This window comes from Epinephelus fuscoguttatus, linkage group LG17 (assembly GCF_011397635.1).
Source record: "Epinephelus fuscoguttatus linkage group LG17, E.fuscoguttatus.final_Chr_v1".
Classification (NCBI taxonomy): Eukaryota; Metazoa; Chordata; class Actinopteri; order Perciformes; family Serranidae; genus Epinephelus; species Epinephelus fuscoguttatus.
In genome coordinates, this window is record NC_064768.1 from 33,535,472 (window position 1) to 33,553,533 (window position 18,062).

The following is an 18,062-nucleotide window of genomic DNA, read 5'->3' on the forward strand; positions in this document are numbered from 1 at the left end:
TTCTGACATGCGTCCTCATTATTACTGTAAACAGCTGCCCAATAAACCACCTCATAAATTACCTCACCACGACTGGTTTGTTCATCGAGAACAGTCACGGCACTTTGGGAATAACAAAAGCTGTGAGTGGATCCACAAGGAGCAAACAAAATAGCAGAAATATCTTACAATACAATTAATGGTAAAGCTCATAATGCTTGATGCTGGAGACTGTTTCTGAAAGGGCTGTATATAACAGCTGCCTCTCTCGCGCTTAGACTTAGGTCTGCAGCTGCTTGTACCAGAGAGCAGCTTGAAAGCAAAGAGCACTCACTTTGCAGCTCAGGGTGCTTTCACACCTGCAGTTTGGTTCATTCAGTCGCACCAGAGGGAGAAAATGACTCACTGTTGCATTTTAGTTTTGGTTCGGTTCCTGTTCACACTGACTTTTTGCAAACGAGACAAGAAGAGTAAACATGAAATTCTACAAACTGACAGGAAACTCATTAATTGGACATTTTCGCGTGTCCTGCATCATCAGAGCCGACACGGGGAAATCAAATTCTGGAGTCTAGTTTGACATCGGAGTTAATGCAGCAGCACTTTGATGCTTCCAAGGTCCCGTTTATACGACAACGATTTCAACTTAAAACGGTAAACTTTAGTTGCGTTTTGGCCGATCGTTTGGGTGCCTGAAAACGCAACATTTTGAAAACGAGTTTTTTGGAAACGGCAGCGTCTCTGTTGTCATTTAAACTTGCAATATGCAGTTCCTCTGAAAACGGAGACTTTTCGCACATGCGCATTATTGTGTTTGGATGGAGACAAAAACCACTCTGTGTAGCTTCATCTAAGAGCCTTTACTCAACTGACAACACCTAACACTTTACGACACTTAACAAAACTTAAAGGCACAGGAACACAATACTGAACGTCTTTAGACATAACACGCATTACAGTTCCAGTCACAAGGCATGCGCGAGAAAGTCGACCGTCACAACAACGTCGAGCTCTGTTTGTGCTGCTCGCCCTGTTGATTTGAAGTGAAGTGTAGATCTGTTACTGTAGCAACTCCACCTCGTCGTCCATCCAGACAAAGTTATCGGTGCATGCTTTCGCCATTGTGTCTTCTTTGTTTTGGTTTGTAATCACGGCATTGGAGAGGAAGGCGTTTCAGTGCAGGTGCATGACGTCATGCCGTGATGTTGCTTTGCAAATTTACACTGCCACCCATTGGCCTAGTGTGCATACTACAGCGTTTCCAGTAGATTTTGCGGCCCCGTGTGAACGGGGATCGTTTCAATAACGTCATCATATAAACGCAGAGGTTTTTTAAAACACAAAGGACGGACTTGTTGTCGTCTAAACAGGGTCTAAAGTGTTTATATTAATGTTGTTTGTCGTCACAAAGAGCTCACAGAGAAATAACTGATTGTAAGCATTACCCATCCATCCAGTTCCATCCATTCATCCATTTTCACCCACCTATCCGGGGCTGGGTCGTGGGGCAGCAGGCCAAGCAAAGCACCCCAGACCTCCCTCTCCCCAGCAACACTTTCCAGCTCATCCTGGGGGACCCCAAGGCGTTCCCAGGCCAGATGAGGTATGTAATCCCTCCAGTGTGTTCTGGGTCTGCCTCCTACCAGTGGGACGTGCCCAGGAGGCATCCTGATAAAATGCCTGAACCACCTCAACTGACCCCTTTCGACGTAAAGGTGCAGTGGCTCATGTCCAAGCTCCGGATGTAAGCATTATTAGGCTGCTCAATCACATGTTATAATGACTAACATAGAGACAGGATGAGAAGAAGGTGTCTTGTATAGTAATGATTCGGGGCTTAACACTGTGGCATCACTATCACACCCTTTTTAATGAACAAAGTACACGGAGTCGGATACAATGATGGCAGGTTTAACAGCTTTTTAGGATAAATTAGGATAAATAGGTTATGGGATAAACAGTACGTGGCCTTTATCAGGATCAATTATGAGATCGCGGACAGATTTCACGATCAGCAGTTGGATTTATTATTGGTTCAGCTGTTGAAATAATGCTAAAACCACACATCTGCTATCATAAAATCCTGTGGCTGGTTTGTTTAATTTCACGAATCGCACCAGAGTCCGTTGGGAAGCGGACCGAGACACACCTTTTCGAGCGGTCTTGGTTCGGTTGACAGCTTCTACATCAGCCCAAATGAACCGTACTAACCACACAAACAGACCTGAGTTCATTTTAACCGAACCAAACAGGTTAGGTGTGAAAGCACCTAATCTTGGGACCAAAATGTCCCCAGTAATACACTGAAAAAAAAAAGGTTTCTGATGATATAAAGAAACAAAGAAATGATGCAGCATGTCTTTACACCATTTTAAAGAAACCCAACATTTTCTTTTGCTGCTAGTGACAGTGCTGACAGTGTTCAACTGGTGCAACACGGTGTGACTTTAACTGTGAGGAACTCAAAGGGAACACAGTGTATTTGTCACCAAGGTTAGGAAGCACTGACTGTGATTGTTCAGGGTCATAAAAGCATTGGACACATTACAATTTTTACCTTTAGAAAAGAGTCCAAGCAGCCGAATGTATTGAAGCTCATCCTGAGGGACTTTACTTTAATGATACATCTGATACTTTTTGAGACATTTCACTCCAAACTTCAAATGTCAATCTCATAATGTTTCGGAGGAAAAATCACCAGAGTCATTAGGACTCATCTTCAAGGCGGCATAGATATGTGTGGTAGAAAATTTTAAGGAAATCCATCTGATACTTGTTGAGATATTTCAGTCTGGACCAAAGTGATGGACCGCCAAAATATTTCCCTCCCTGGAGCCACACAGCCGGCGTGACTAAAAAAATTGAGCTGTCAAATGGAATTTGGAGCCATTAGCTTGAGGGGCCTTTCAGATGACACGAATATGCTACTGTGTGACGTCTTATTTCTGTGTGTTTAACCAACAGCACTGTCCTGGAAGATGCTCGAGGCTCGCAGATGGGACTTCTTGTTTTAAACCTTTTATTAGCTTAGTTTTTATTTACCACATGTTGCATATTCCCCCCAAAAAATCCCTTTTAAAGAGCAAGTCTGGTGATATTCTTTACACTTCTTACTGTCAACAAAGACCCAAACCAACAATGAATATATCTTAAGTAGTACTGCATGCCTGATATATCTTTCCTGTATCCCATAGCTCCATTTTTGTCCAAAAACTACAGTGAGTCACAGTGTGCACTGGGTGACATGTTCCTTCATTACCATGAACGCACACACTAATTTATTCTTGACTCAATTCCACACACACTGTCCTGTGGCCGAAAATACTCACTAGAGCATCAAAAGTGGATTAATCACCGCTGAAAACACTCCCCAGTAGTTTTAGTTGAATGCATGGAATGCAAATATTTAAAGGTTTGAATCAAGTCAAGGACTATTCTGCATTTTCATTTCATTCCTGGTGTGAAAAGGACTTCATTGTAAGTTTGAGCTCGGAGGTGGAAGATGGAGCTTTTTATTATCATTAAACCCTCTTGCAATTTGACATATTTTAAACCCACAGGCAGTGTATTACCTGCAGAAGATTACGGACACAACACTCCCAGTTTGGAGAAGCAGACAGAGATCTAAGAAGCTAAGCAATGTACTGCTGTGGACACCAAGTTTGTTTGGTTGTGAATGTCACACAATAACACAAACTAACTAACCAATCAGAGGCAGCTGTAAGGACTAGCCACTCTCCTTTGTCTGATGAGGTAAAGTTGCTGTTCTATCAAAGGAGTCTGGTTGCTGTGGACAGGGGCAGCAGTAAAATGGAATTTACCCCCCTCAAAAAGGTCCAACTAAAAAATCCATATCAGTTATGCGTATGCTATAGTTGGATGTGTTTTTACCCCTTTACCTGGCCATCAGACAGCTCTTTTTGACGGTGAACTGAAGCTGTTATATCTCCTTCTTCAAAGTCACCAGACTCCATTGACAGAAATAGTGACTTTATCTCACAGCACACAGGAATTGTTACACACAATATGCAGTCTATCGCTGCCTCTATCATTTAGTTTGTGTTATTGTGTGACATTGAGAACACTGTGACCCTACGGGGCATCAACAGTACATTGTGTAGTTTCCATACTGGTACTCGTCTGCTTCTCCAAACCAAAGATCAATAACATGTGTTTATATATAGCGATGTCATCATGCAAAAACCCACATCAGCTGAGGTGGGATAAAGTTTTTAGAAGGGTTTGGGTAAATAGCTTGGATGGATTACTGAACGGGTATACCAGGCACAGGCCCAGGGGCCCGAAGTGTCAGGGGCCACCCTGGCCTTCACCTGCAAAATGTCATTCAAAATTAACACATACCAACCACAATGAGACTCAAAATGACCACAAAAATATGTAAAGGAACTGCAAAGAGATGCAAAATAACTACAAAAGGGGGTAAATATGACACAAAGAGACACAAAATGACTGCAAAAAGGGGCAAAAATAACACAGAGACACAAAATTACTACCAAGAGAGGCAAAAATAACACAAAGAGACACAAAACAACTACAAAATGGGGCAAAAATAAGACTAAGACACACAAAATGACTGCAAAAAGGGGCAAAATAACATCAGGAGGCACAAAATGACAAAAAAGGCACACAGTTATCTCAATGAGACACAAAACAACTACAAAAAGGGGCAAAATAACACAAAGAGACATAAAACGACTACGAAATGGGGCAAAAATAAGACAAAGACACACAAAATGACTACAAAAAGGGGCAAAATAACATCAGGAGGCAAAAATGACAAAAAAGGCACACAATTATCTCAAAGAAACACAAAACAACTACAAAAAGGGGCAAAAATAACACAAAGAGACACAAAACGACTACAAAATGGGGCAAAAATTAGACTAAGACACACAAAATTACTGCAAAAAGGGGTAAAATAACATCAGGAGGCCCAAAATGACCAAAAAAGGCACACATTTACCTAAAAGAGACACAAAACAACTGCAAAGAGACACAAAATAACTATAAAATGGGGCAAAAATAACACAGAGACACAAAATAAATACAGAGAGACACGAGACCTCAAAAAGATGCATAACAACCATGAAGAGATGCATAACCACAAAAAAAGAGGCAAAACCACCACAAAGTCTTTATCTCTTGCTCTTATGTAAGAAAAGGGGGTGGGGCCCTCTGCATGTCTGTGCCCAGGGGCCCATTGTCTCACAATACGCCCATGGAAAATAGCATTTCGACTCTAAAATATACATAAATCAACCAAAATTTGAATTTAAATATATAACACAACTACTGGGAAGATACAGAATGATACAAAAACCTCAAAAAAGAAACAAACAAGAACATAATAATAATAATGCAGCTGCTCTTTAAATAAGTAGCTTCAGTTGCCTAAACTTCACTGCAGTAAATGCTCATTTGAACCATTTTAACAAAGGATTTGCATTTTAGAAGCTAAAACTACTAATGACCTGTTTTATGCTATTGATGTTGAGAAAGGAGGACTTTCAGAAGTGACTTCATACACTTACACATACAGTAACTACATAAATATTCCAACCTGCAGTGGAGCAGTGAGGATGCAGCGGGGGGAACTTCAAAAGCCAGCCTAGTGTGAGAAAGTATGACCTCCATGACCTCTGTTCTATCACTCTGCATTGGATATTAGACATTATAAAACGAGGCTGTGCTGGCTGAGAAAGGTTCTTTTTAATTTGAGATGGAGAAAGGTCTGCTCTCTGCTTTTCCTCCCAGTGAAACACGATTCCATTTAACCTCGTGAACTACAGTCTCACCCCATCTCATCTCATCTACAGGCTAAAACTTCTGCTGTGTTTAAAACTAACCTATGTCACAGTATCGAAAATCCAACATCTACCATCTGGTTAAGCCCCAAATTGAATACAGCGGGGTAACCAGAGGATTCCTTACACACAGGGATTTGTGTAATACTCTGAAATTGAATGTTTTCGGAAGGTAGGAAGACATTGGTGTTCCTACACAGAATTTCAAGCAGTACGTGCAACCGAGAGGTCTCCTGTGTCGGGTCAGAGGTTCTTGAACAACGCCTCCTCAAGAGTTCAATTTTTCTTTGCAGTATTTCAAGGATTCTTGGCCGGGGTTATGAAACCTACCGCCATTATTCATTGATTATGTACCAGTAAATTAAGGTGCCTAATGATTCAAGGCTGGCATGGGAAACATAATTAAATGTCCCATTCACAGAGACAGAACAATTCTGCGGAGAGTAATTAAAAAAGCTATCAAGGAATTTAAGAACTCCACTTACTCAGTTTAAGACTTTCTACTGGATTGTATGGATGCTAGACAGACCCTGACTTAAAGATTTTATAGACTGTCGGAGGAGTGAGACATCCAATGGGACTTCTATACATGCATTGTGTGGAAGCTTTTATCTGGGTTTGGCTGGTAAGTTTAATTTTTTGGATGTCTCAGTTACATTTTAAGGTCTCAGAAGGCCTGTGACGAACAAGTCCATAAGAAATATTGCCTGGCTGTGTCTAAAGGGAAGAGTGTTTATGTGCAGGCTGTATGATAAAGATGGAGAACATGACAACTCCCCAAAAATGAAGCCAAAATATTCTGATCGCCCCCTGGTGGCTGGCTGCAGTGTAGGTCATAAATCCCACCCCTTCCTGTAAGCTACTGGGGTAAGGGCCAAAATAATTCAGAATCACCGCCCTGCAGTTGTCAAATTTGGCACAAATGTCCACTTGGACTCAACAATGAACTGATTTTGGTAGTCACAGGTCAAAGGTCAAGATCACTGTGACCTTGTCTGTCTCATTCTCGTGAACATAATTATCATGATCCTGAGTTTTTTTTATTCTGTTATCTTGTGGACTTTGTTTTGGAGTTTTTTTTTTGTTTGTGTTCCTTGTTTCATGTTGTTCATTCATGTTTAATCTGCTTCCTGTTTTATTTTGTAGATTTGTTACTTCCTGTCTTTGTGTATTTTCACACCTGTCTCGTTCGTCCTTCCCTGTTCCCAGAGTCTTCCACTCACACCTGTTTTGTATTAGCCTTGTTTGCTCCACCCTAGTGTTCCCCTTCACACCCTTGTTGTAAGCCAATCTCCATTTCCCTCCTGTTGCCCGTGTCCTCCTACTCCAGCTGTGTCTCGTTCTTGTGATTAGTTTTCTGTGTGTATATACCTGCGTGTTTCCCTTTGTTCTTTGTCAGGCTTTCTGTTGTTCATCCTGCATTCATCCCTGTGTTCTTGATGTCGTCCATGCTCCATGTCCTGCCTGATATCTTGTGTTTGTGTTTTTCCTGGTTGGTTTTCGGTTTGGTTTTTGTTCAGCTTTCATTTAGACTTTTGTTTGCCTGTTGTATCTGGATGTTTTTTTTTTTTTGTCTGCTGTATCAAAGCTTGTTTCCTGTTAAAACCTAAACCTGCCTGTCAGTCTGCATTTGGGTCCTTCCTGAACTGGCAAGTGACAATATTGTCTCAAAAAAGCCCTGAGGGAATTTCTTCCAATTTGGCACAAACGTTCACTTGGACTCTTGGAAGATTTTGGTGTCCAAGGGTTAAAGATCAGGGTTGCTGTAACCTTGCATCCATGTCAATCTCCTGGACGCAATATCTCAGGAATACCCTAAGGGAATTTCTGCAAATTTGGCACAAACATCCACTTGGACCGAAGAATAAACTGATTAGGGTTTTGTGGTTGTAGTCCAACGGTCAAGGTCACTGTAACCTAACAAAATGTGTTTTTGGCCATAACTCAGGTATAAATACGCTAATTAAAACAAAATGTCTGATAGTATAAAATAATGAAGTGATGACATTTTATATCAAAAAGGTCACCTTCACTGTGACATCATAATGTTCTGCATAAAACACTTTTCTGGTCATTATTCAACATCATATTTCAGGCACAGAAAGGGAAATATTTGGTCAGATAGTGATTTGGTGACACTAATCTTAGGTGTCCACCTTGAAACTGTGCTGATTTAGATCTTCTGTGCTGTCATGGGGAAGATGAGTATCAAGCATTCATGTTTTCACAGACATGGATTTAAACTGTGAGTGAAACTTGACTGGTGCATAGAGGCATACAACTGCAGGGTGGTAATTCTAGTTTGGATAAGTTTGGTTATAACTAGTTATCTGATGCTAGAAAAAGCCTGGTCAGGTGGCAGGAACTTCTGCTTCAAATGACATCACAAGCACAAGATGGCAGCAGCCATATCCGGGATATTTTGGCTTCATTTTTGTACAGTGGGAGTAAGTAGAGACATGTTTTCCATCTCTACATACAGTCATTGTGTTTATGCCTGTTCTGAATGGGCACATTTAAAGGCTTTGTAGTACTGAGTAGTGATCAATCAGCCCTGTTCCCTAGATGTTATTTTTTATACTACTAATTGCAATGGCAAAAATGTTTCCAGATTTAAGGTATTCCCACTCCAAGTATGTTTCTTATCAACATTTTAGGTGTAGCCTACACACTCACAGCATTTGGTTATGGTTATGAAAAGCGCATAGTGTCTGGAAAGTGGATTGAAAAACTCAGCACTCACTTGAAGCACAACTCAAACCCCATTTTATTTGGCAATATTTAACCAAACCCACAATCTGTCCTTAAGATTCAGACACATCCAACTGACATCATAAATTAGTGGCGATGATGGCAGACTGTTGTGTTGTCTCATGTCGCCTGTTTCTTGGCCAAAAAGCTGCCCATGAAAACACAGTAAAACCTACAGCAAACAGCCAACTAGCACATATGTTCTGCACCTGCCTGAGAGAAAGTAACTCCATACCAGCAGGCGGTGGTAGTCTTACCCTGCGCTTGTGAACAACAGCACAAATGAACCATTTCAGCTCAAAGACAAAAACAATTCAGTTGAATTCAATCTTATTTTTGAAGCCCAATATCAGAAAACCCTGCACACTGCTCCTGCTCAGCTTCATGGTTTATTAGTAACACTAACATCTCGGTCCTCCTGGACTTTTGTCAAGAGTGTGAGAAAGACTAGTGTGCAGGATTTACTGTTCAAAGACTCAAGTGATATCTTCCAACGCACCTGCATCTGAGACAGTTGGATGTGCAACTATCTCTCTTCAAACAAAGCTCAATATCACAAATCAAAATTAGCCTCAGATGGCTTTACAGCATACGACTCCCTGTGTCCTTGGTCCTTCACAGCAGACAAGGAAAAACTCCCCAAAAAAACCTTTAATGTGAGAAACCTCAGGATGAGTAACTTTGTTTTTTATCTCACGCCCTCTTGACAACCTAGCTCACCTCTGTCTCTCTCCTCGTGCACTCAGCTTAACTGCCAATCAAAGTGATTTTCTTCACCGCCAGCCCTGATTCAACATGCTGAACTGGCCATAAAAGGGCCAACAAGGACCGACAAGAGCCGACCAGTGTCAATGGTGCACGATGCACCGCAGAAACTAGGGCAACAGGCGCACACTGACAGCCAGACATTGACCTATGGCCGACAGTTGGCTTGACATGTCAAGGCCCTCAGACAAGTGTCTTTCCTGCCTTTACCTCCCCACAGGCAGCACTTATGGTACAAAGTTCTGGGCTTTATACACCTACAAGAACATAAAACATGCCTCACATGAAAAACTGTTGCCAATTAACTTTCCAGACAGCAATTACACTTCAAAACAAATCAGCAGTATATCGGCATCATGTCAGCAGGAGCCGTGATTAGATGATTCATACAAATGGAGATACCAACACACATTTTCAGACTTTTAAAACATTTATAGTGGATGGATATATTTGTGTGATGAATGAAAAGAAGAGCACTTGTGAGTGAAGTGGACATGCTCGTCAGGTTGTCTCGTTAAATTATCAAAACTCTCGGATGCAGCGCCCCTTGATTCCTCCATTGGAAAGCGGTCTTCAAACATTTATAGACGATCCAATGAGCACCTCGTTTGAAGCCTTGACATTTGTTTCAACATTTTTCATGATGATATGTCGATATTGATCAAGTTATGACTACATAACAACACACACATGAATACATAGCTGTTAAAATGCTGTTGGAACAGTATGTAACCTGTGTGTAACATCTCAACAAGCTTCAGTCAGCAGAACCTGGTCTGCTGTCTGACTGGATGAAGGAATCATTTCAAATTAATTGCATGGATCATCAGAAAAGGTGGCATTATTTTTTAATAATCTAACTTCTTGCAAGAAAAAATGACTGACTGTGCATTTCAGAGACAGATTGAGGGGGGTTTCTCATTCACTTCATCACAGTTAGCATCTAATTGGAGGTAGCATCTCATGACCCTCAGAGGAACTGAGGCGATGTCAACCTTCTTAAAAATGGCACAAGAACAAATGCTTCCATCGAGAAGACTATCTACATGCTTCATTCACATTCACAGTTCGCTCTACCTCACTCCCCCACTTCTTCCAATCAGCTCAAACCAAGCCACGATCTCTATCAGCCAATCATGTTGCTGCTGTCAAACTTTAAATCTGTTTTCCTCTCTGCTGCTGCTGTCAGATGTCATTTCGGGCAGAATCTTTGCACCCTCCTACACCCCAGTCACCATGTCCTATGTCCAGGTCTAGCTCACCAAAAGTCCACTCCTCATCACATCTCTCTTCATCTCATCCCCACCAACACCACCACCGCCCGCGTCTAGACTCCATAAGGGGTTTCCTATTCTAATACAGCTTCAACAGCCCACTTACAATATATGACGCCACAATGGGGTCTAATCTAAAATTTTTACTTCTAATTTACAAAACCCTGACTATTAGACAACCTCATATTGAAGCAGCTCCAGTCAACATTTTTCCAATGGTTAAAATGACACATATACACAAATGTATAATATGGAAGTGTTGCTCAAAGGGACAAACCCACAGAGAATCATCACCTGCAGTTCCCCTCAGCTCCAGCGAGCATTTAAACCTCGTTGAACTTATTGTTTCAATTTTTCATCTGCTTTGGTTCAGTCTCACTGCTCTCATCAATCATCATCATCTCATCCAAAAGAGTAAACTACCTGGTCTGCACCAAACAACAGAGACACAATGTTAGCAACCAGCTGGTGAACATAGTGGAGGATTTAGCAGCTAAGGAGTTAGTGGAGACTGAAGCAGAGCGTGAATAGTAGACTTAAATTCATCATCTAGACTCCAAATGAATGCTGATGTTGCTCTGTGTCTGCTGGATGAGTAAGGAGGAAATGATTTGCTAACATGTTAGCCACAACAAGTTAATATGGATTCATTTTATGTCAGTTTGGTGTCTACAGCTTTTTCCGCTGCCCCCAAGTGGCCAAAAAAATTAATGCAGTTTTAAAGCATTGACATCATTGCATTCTCGGAAGCCATCGGCTGTATTCGGCGTCTGACTTCCGGCAGACGGCGATACAGCCTCTGGGAGCAGACCCCCGATTGGGGCAAAGGAGGCGAATTTCTGTTTCCGACTTCCGTTTATATATAAGTAAATATGCTGAACCATTGCGATGGATTCAGAGTTTGCAGTGACACCAATTATGTTGCGCCTCGTTAGTTCACCGCACGGACCGTTTAACCTGGCAGCAACTGCAGCCAGCTCAAACGTGATCGGTCAATATCACTCAGACTACAAACAGCCTACAACCGGAAACCAGGGCTCTTCTGCTCTTCTTCCGGAGGCAAGATCTCCGGGGTTTGCCTACAGACTCTACATTCACTGAATGTAGAGTCTGTATATAGAGAGTAACATCATTGTAACAATGACATAAAATAGATTGGACAGAGCAGTAAGCTGGGGTCAGCATTACTCCATCAAGCTGCCAATTTTCCAATCAGCTGATGTCAGTTGGAAAACCCTTAAAACTCTAATACATCATAATTTGCAAAACAAATTGGCAAAATATCAACATGCTGAGAATAAAGCCATTATAGTGGTCTGATCCATACACAGCAGTCATCTGTTTATCCTGCCACTGGGTTATCACTGAGTAGTAGCTCTATTTTTAAAGGATGCACATTTGAGGAAAATAAGGACAGCTCCTCCTGCATCAGATTGCCTGCAATCAGGATGTTTGTGATTTTCCTGAGAAAGGAGGAGCTCGCAATCAAAGAATTATTAGTCTACTGAGGAAGCACTTTCGGTCCCTGTGTTTTTCTTTTTTTCAGCGAGACAAATTACAAGGCAGGGCTGGCAGAACTGACATACCACAGCCCCAAAACCTCACAGCAAATGTGCAGAATGCAGAATGTGTTCTGGGCACATTTGCTGTTCATGCTGGTGACCAGTCTATGTTGGTGGTCTTGCTGGTGCTGGTTTAAGCTGGCATCTGTGCTGGTCATGCTGGTGACCAGCCAGGCTAAAATATCAGGTGATATCTGTGACTCAGAAAAGACTGATAAGCTTAATGTTATTAAAATCAAAATGTTTGAAGATCACAAAGACTACGCAACCTGCCACGTTTTTACATCAGTTTGGAGGGACGATACATCGTCTTACCAATTTAACCAACAGGTTGTCTTCTTCACTTTTAGAGCACAAAATAACGTACTCTTTTGAGCTATACAAATAATATCCTATTAACAATGGATCAAACAGCTATTTGTTATGTGAAAGAGTCACTGATGGACCCTTTAGTATCTTTCAGCTGGTTGTTTTATTACTGTTTTGGTGCTCTCACCAGCAGGTAGCTTTTGAACCGAGCACCGAACAGCAAACTGACACAATTCGTGACCACAGTGGGGCATTAAGCAGCTTAAAGGGGAACTAATGTTTTTTTCAACCTGGGCCTTATTTTCTGATCTACTTTTGTGAGTAGAGTGATAGGATGTTCAATATTTGACATTTCTCCAGTACACGGACGTACATAGACGCAGAACTCATTGAAACTGAAGAGTGGACAAGGACAGAGAGGGAGCAGCAACAGGCAGAGGAACATGTTCGATTCAAGCTAAAGGTCAACACAGACGTTCATTTCTCCTTTCCGTTATGTTGTCAGATAATTATACTAACAATCTGAGCCTATCTGTGTGAAAAAAATGCACTTTTAGTGGACGTATTTTGACGTTGTTTGACGCTGTCTGAGTGCCCTATTATTTAATATAGTGCGCGCTCACAGGCTGCAGGCAGGTCAGCCCTAGCTTCATACTGGAGAAATGTCAAATAATGAACATCTTATCACTCATTTAGACAAAAGTAGATCGGAAAATAGGGCCCAGGTTGAAAAAAAAGGTTAGTTCCCCTTTAAGAGCCAGGTATTTTTCTCAAGGGACCGACATGCAACTAACAGGAGAATGAATTTTGGCTTGAATATTGTTTATGAATATGACTCCAAATGAAGGCTAATGCTGCTCGATCTGCCAGACATGTTGTAATAGGTGTATTTGGCAGCCATTAGCCAACACATGCCATAACAAATTTATACAGTAATAATGTCAGTGTTCTGTTGCCCTCTAGTGGCCAAAAAATAATAAGAAAAGACCAATTACATCCCAGTAACTATTATGATATGATTGATTGATTAATCAATAAAAAACTTTATTTGTCTCCGGTGGGGAAATTGACCTATGGCTTAGCCCCGCCCTAAAACGTGATGAGCCAATCACAGTGCATATAGCCATTCCCATACACTCTGACATTCTCTGCCTGTGCGTTCATTGAAATGCATTACAGTCTTTGAGGCAACATATTGTCACTTTGCTGGAAAGAAATATAAAGTTATCTTTAACATCTCTAGCTAACGTTAGCTAAAGTTAGCCTAACGTTAGCTCCTAGCTGCGTTGTTCATCATGTCACCTTGTTTGCTGGGAGTTCATTAGCCTATTTTGTTCTAGTTTTGTACTTTGGTGATCGTACATCATTGTTAGCTGTTGTCCAAAGGGCTCTAGTTAAGCTAACGTAACTTCTGGAGCTTAGCTTCATTAACTTATCTGTAATGGCAGAGATAACAAAGGTTGGCAAACGTTATGCTGAATGATTCAGTGTAAATACTGTAGCACCAAACTAACGGAGAGACACTCTTGGTAAAGATGGTAAAAGGCCGTTATCTTTTTCTCATGTTCTGAGCCAAAAACCTTAACTTCAGTGGCACTTTAACTTGTTGTCTTTGATGGTGATGGCAATGAGATGCGGTTCACAAGCGTACACTGTGACCTGTAAATCTAGGCTTGTAATTTAAGCTTTTCATCGACCTTCTCAACAATAAAATGATGAATATATCCCTCCAATGCATAGTTTAGGCCCTTTTGGTTACTTCTCAATGACATCTGATCGTTACGTCCCCAAAAATCATCAACTGCCTCCTGCGAAATGCCGTGTACTGTGACACCTGCCATAGCGCCGGTCACTGAATGTTGATAGTTTGTCCGAGTGAGTGGAGGGGGGCGATATAATAGTTAAATATTTATTCACTTCCCAAACCGCTAATCCTGTTAGGGGCAGGGGTACACCATGGACAGGTCACCAGACTATCACAGGGCTGACACATAGAGACAGACAACCATTCACACTCACATTCACACCTATGGACAATTTAGAGTCACCAATTAACCTGCATGTCTTTGGACTGTGGGAGGTAGAGTACCTGGGAGTACCCAAGAGAACATGCAAGCTCTGCACAGAGGGGCTCCCCCACCCAAGGTTCGGACCAGGAACCTTGCTGTGAGGCGACAATGCTAACCACTGTACTACCATGCCGCAAATTATTCAATAGCTCTTAACTACGCACTATTAACTAGGTAATTGGTCAATCTTAATGGAGCCTTAGCCTTATCATCCGGCATCCAGAACTTTTCCTTGCCCTGACCCTAACCACTGGAAAAGCAGCAGGTGTTGGTCATGATGGACATGATCTAATATTATGTATTCATTAGTCACAGATCACAATCGCTCCATTTTGACATTTTTTGTCCTCATTAAAATACCTTCATCAGAAGTGTTTAAGCTATTATCTATTGTCTGTTGAGAGCAGACAATCTCATCCTGCAGCTGCCTGTGGAAATGCTAATACTACTATTATTATTACCTTTGTTATGGTTATGTTTTCAGTTTGGTTTGTTTGTCAGCAGAGTTCTACTGGCACCATTCATGAAACTTGATATAAGGGTGTAGCATGAGCCAAGAAAGAACCCATTACATTTTGGAGCGCATCTGAATCACAGGGATTCACTAATTATTTTTCAGTTAACAAGTAAAATTGGTTTTTAAATGTTCATTAAACTGAGACAATGTACTGATACTGTTTATCTGCTTTGTGCCAAATAAAAAATAAAGTAAGGAATAGCCAAAAACATGACACTGAGTCACACGATGGGTACTTTACAGACTAATTCTGACATGTTTAGACTTGGTATATGTAAAGAAGACTACATTTACTCTAACAAAAATCAGGCCAGGACCTTATATCTGTGGCTATATGATACTTTTAGGAGTATATACATGTTTGTTTTTTATTTATCAATGCATCAGTGTTAGCCTAAAAAAAAGCTCTGTCCAAATCAACTAAGCCAAAGTCAGACATGATTTAAGGACTCAATAAGTCATGTTAAACAAGCCTAACAATCTGAGCAAGCACTTGATATTTGGCACCATTCTTGATGCTACAGACACATTTTAGTCTGCGCCAAGAACGCAATCACAGTTCGTTATCCAGCCCTATAAAATAATTACAATTTTGATGCTAGAATTTTATTCGGGACAGTTTGGAGAAGGCTTCCGATGCATTTAGACTTTTGTGCTTGGAAATAAAACAGATAATATGACAGAACAAATAAAGTGTGACACATCCTCTCAAAATGGCCAGAACCAGTTATACTGTGAACATGTTTTTGCACAGTATATCACAGAGTTACCTCGCATATTGGAAAACGTAGCTGAAACAACACCTTTAATCATTTTTAAATAACACTAAAATTAATCTGCAACTATTTTAATCATTGATTTATTATTTAAACACTGTCTAGATACCGCTCAATTTTAAGGATTGGCTGCTTTATGTGATTTGATATGTTGTCAATCAAATATCTTTGTGTTCTGTCAGACATCTGACAAACATAATTGTTAGCTGCAGTCCCAGACATAAGTCTCCTCATCTGCAAATAACTCATTCAACAATTGTACTATTATCATGTTATTGCACAAACTGTCTCATGCCTTACAAACAATCAAACACAAGATTTAACCTCTTCAGTTCAGCCCATATTAAAGACAAGATAACAGCACTATAAGGTAATCATTTTAATGTGTCCCTCCTTTCCAACATTCTTCTGCCAGAGTCCACTTGAAAATTTGGCTATTTCTAAAAGTTACTGACAGCCTGTGTGGGTCTGAATACCAATTGACACTCAGCCTTAAAATATAAAACATTAAAGAGGCATGTCTTAATCGAGCTGTCTCTATTCCAATGAGACAGGACTCCATAACTGTTGTGGGGTTCACCTCGTCTGTCAGGAGTCTGGTTGCCGCCTTGAGACTGTGACAGGCTCTATGAATAACCAAATATGCATCAACACAACACCCTGTGACCGGGATGCACCTGAGGTCTGCACGGACAGCAGGGATACACCGAGAATCCCCGGAGAATCCAGCTGTTGCCTCACATGTGGAGGGAAAAAAACCTCCCCTGCGTGAACACAACTATTGAATTGCCGCATGCATTTGATTTAAAGCCCTGCTATCATTTGGCACAGACGAGGCTTTGCAAACACAGCCTGGCGTTTCTATGACCTGGGTAAACAGCAGCAGATAACAAGACAATTAGCTTCACACACAGACGTAATGTTATCAGCGTTTCCAGTCCAATAAACTTAACATTGCCTTAACTGTGGCCCCGATGCGCCTCGTAAATGGAAAGAACGTCACGCAAAACTCAATTTAATAATTTAGCGTTTTAATATATCCGTATTCACTGGCAGGTAACTGTTGGGCTTGCTGTCAAATAAAACGCAGATTATTAATCTTTAAGGGCAACACTATATTTCGGCTCACATTGAACACACACAGCAGCTATTATTTCAACAGCATTTTAACTTTTATAGATGATTCGCATTGGTCGCTACCGCCCTCCGCGGTGCGTTTCATTGGTAAAAGATCGACAGAAACTGCAGCGAAGCAGCGTAAAAATGGTGTTTTGCATCAAAATTAAGCGGAATTTGTGGCTTATTCATACGCCGAATGAATGCGGGGCTTTTATGCATCTCAAATATTCATTTGTTTTATTTTTTTATGTTGTGTCTTCTCGGTAATAACCGAAGAAAGCTCAATTAGGTTTTTTTCAAATGGCGTCTGGCGGGACGTTCCCTGTGAAAACATCACGCATCAGCCTACCTGAGCTACCGACACCAAATCAAAGCTTAATGTTGTCCGATTATGAAAAGAAAACACAGCATACACAATACAAAGCTCAAGTGCACATTTATAATCAGACAATATTTACATTGTGGGTCAGACTTACCAAAAACAAATCCTCCGTGCAGAAATAAATAGCGGCAGCGACCATGCAGAGGACAGACAGCGCAAACATAATACAGCAGACAGGCATAAGAGCAACAGGCGACACAAGTCTCCTCACCTGCAGACACAGTCATTACCTGGTGGAGTGAAAACGGTCATATCACATGAAGCAGCTCAGACAGGCTGTGAGGGCAGCCTGCCTGCTCATGTATCCGCTCACTGATGTACAAGTCGCAGTGTGAATTCGCATCTTTACCTTTCAGTATAAAACACTGCACAGGAGTGAATGGGGAGAATGGGAGGGGTTCTCTATGTGAAGTGAGCGGGGAACAGAGACAGCACCACGTCCGGTGGCAACCTCCAATGTAAAACAGAGTCCCTGTGCGAGTAATTCACTCCTATATAATATAAAATATATTTAAAATAGAGCAGAATAAACAAATTATAAATACAAGTGCATCTAAGTTTTGTTCTTGATATTTTCATGCTTATAAAAAAAACAAAAAAAACCAAACATGATTTATGGTTACCTTTGTGTTTTGTCAGCCCAAAGACTGAAAACAACACAAACAAAACATTTAGGAAACCAGTTCATGGACTGTAATGTGTAACATGAAGGGACATATGAACATGTTTGGAGG

The 18,062-nt window shown here is 41.1% G+C and overlaps 1 protein-coding gene across 3 annotated transcripts in view; it reads right to left on the minus strand.

Annotated features, from left to right (window-relative positions):
* The window catches only part of lrrc3b (leucine rich repeat containing 3B), a 35,489-nt gene extending 17,794 nt beyond the window's left edge, over nucleotides 1-17,695 (minus strand). Inside the window, exon 1 of one of the 3 annotated variants that reach the window (XM_049602851.1) lies at nucleotides 17,559-17,695. The gene's annotated coding sequence lies outside the window, so the exon portion shown is untranslated. Of the gene's footprint in view, nucleotides 1-17,422; nucleotides 17,518-17,539 lie in introns of those variants that run through there. The other 2 variants (XM_049602853.1, XM_049602854.1) reach the window with 2 other exon arrangements.
* Between the last annotated feature and the right edge of the window lie 367 nt (nucleotides 17,696-18,062).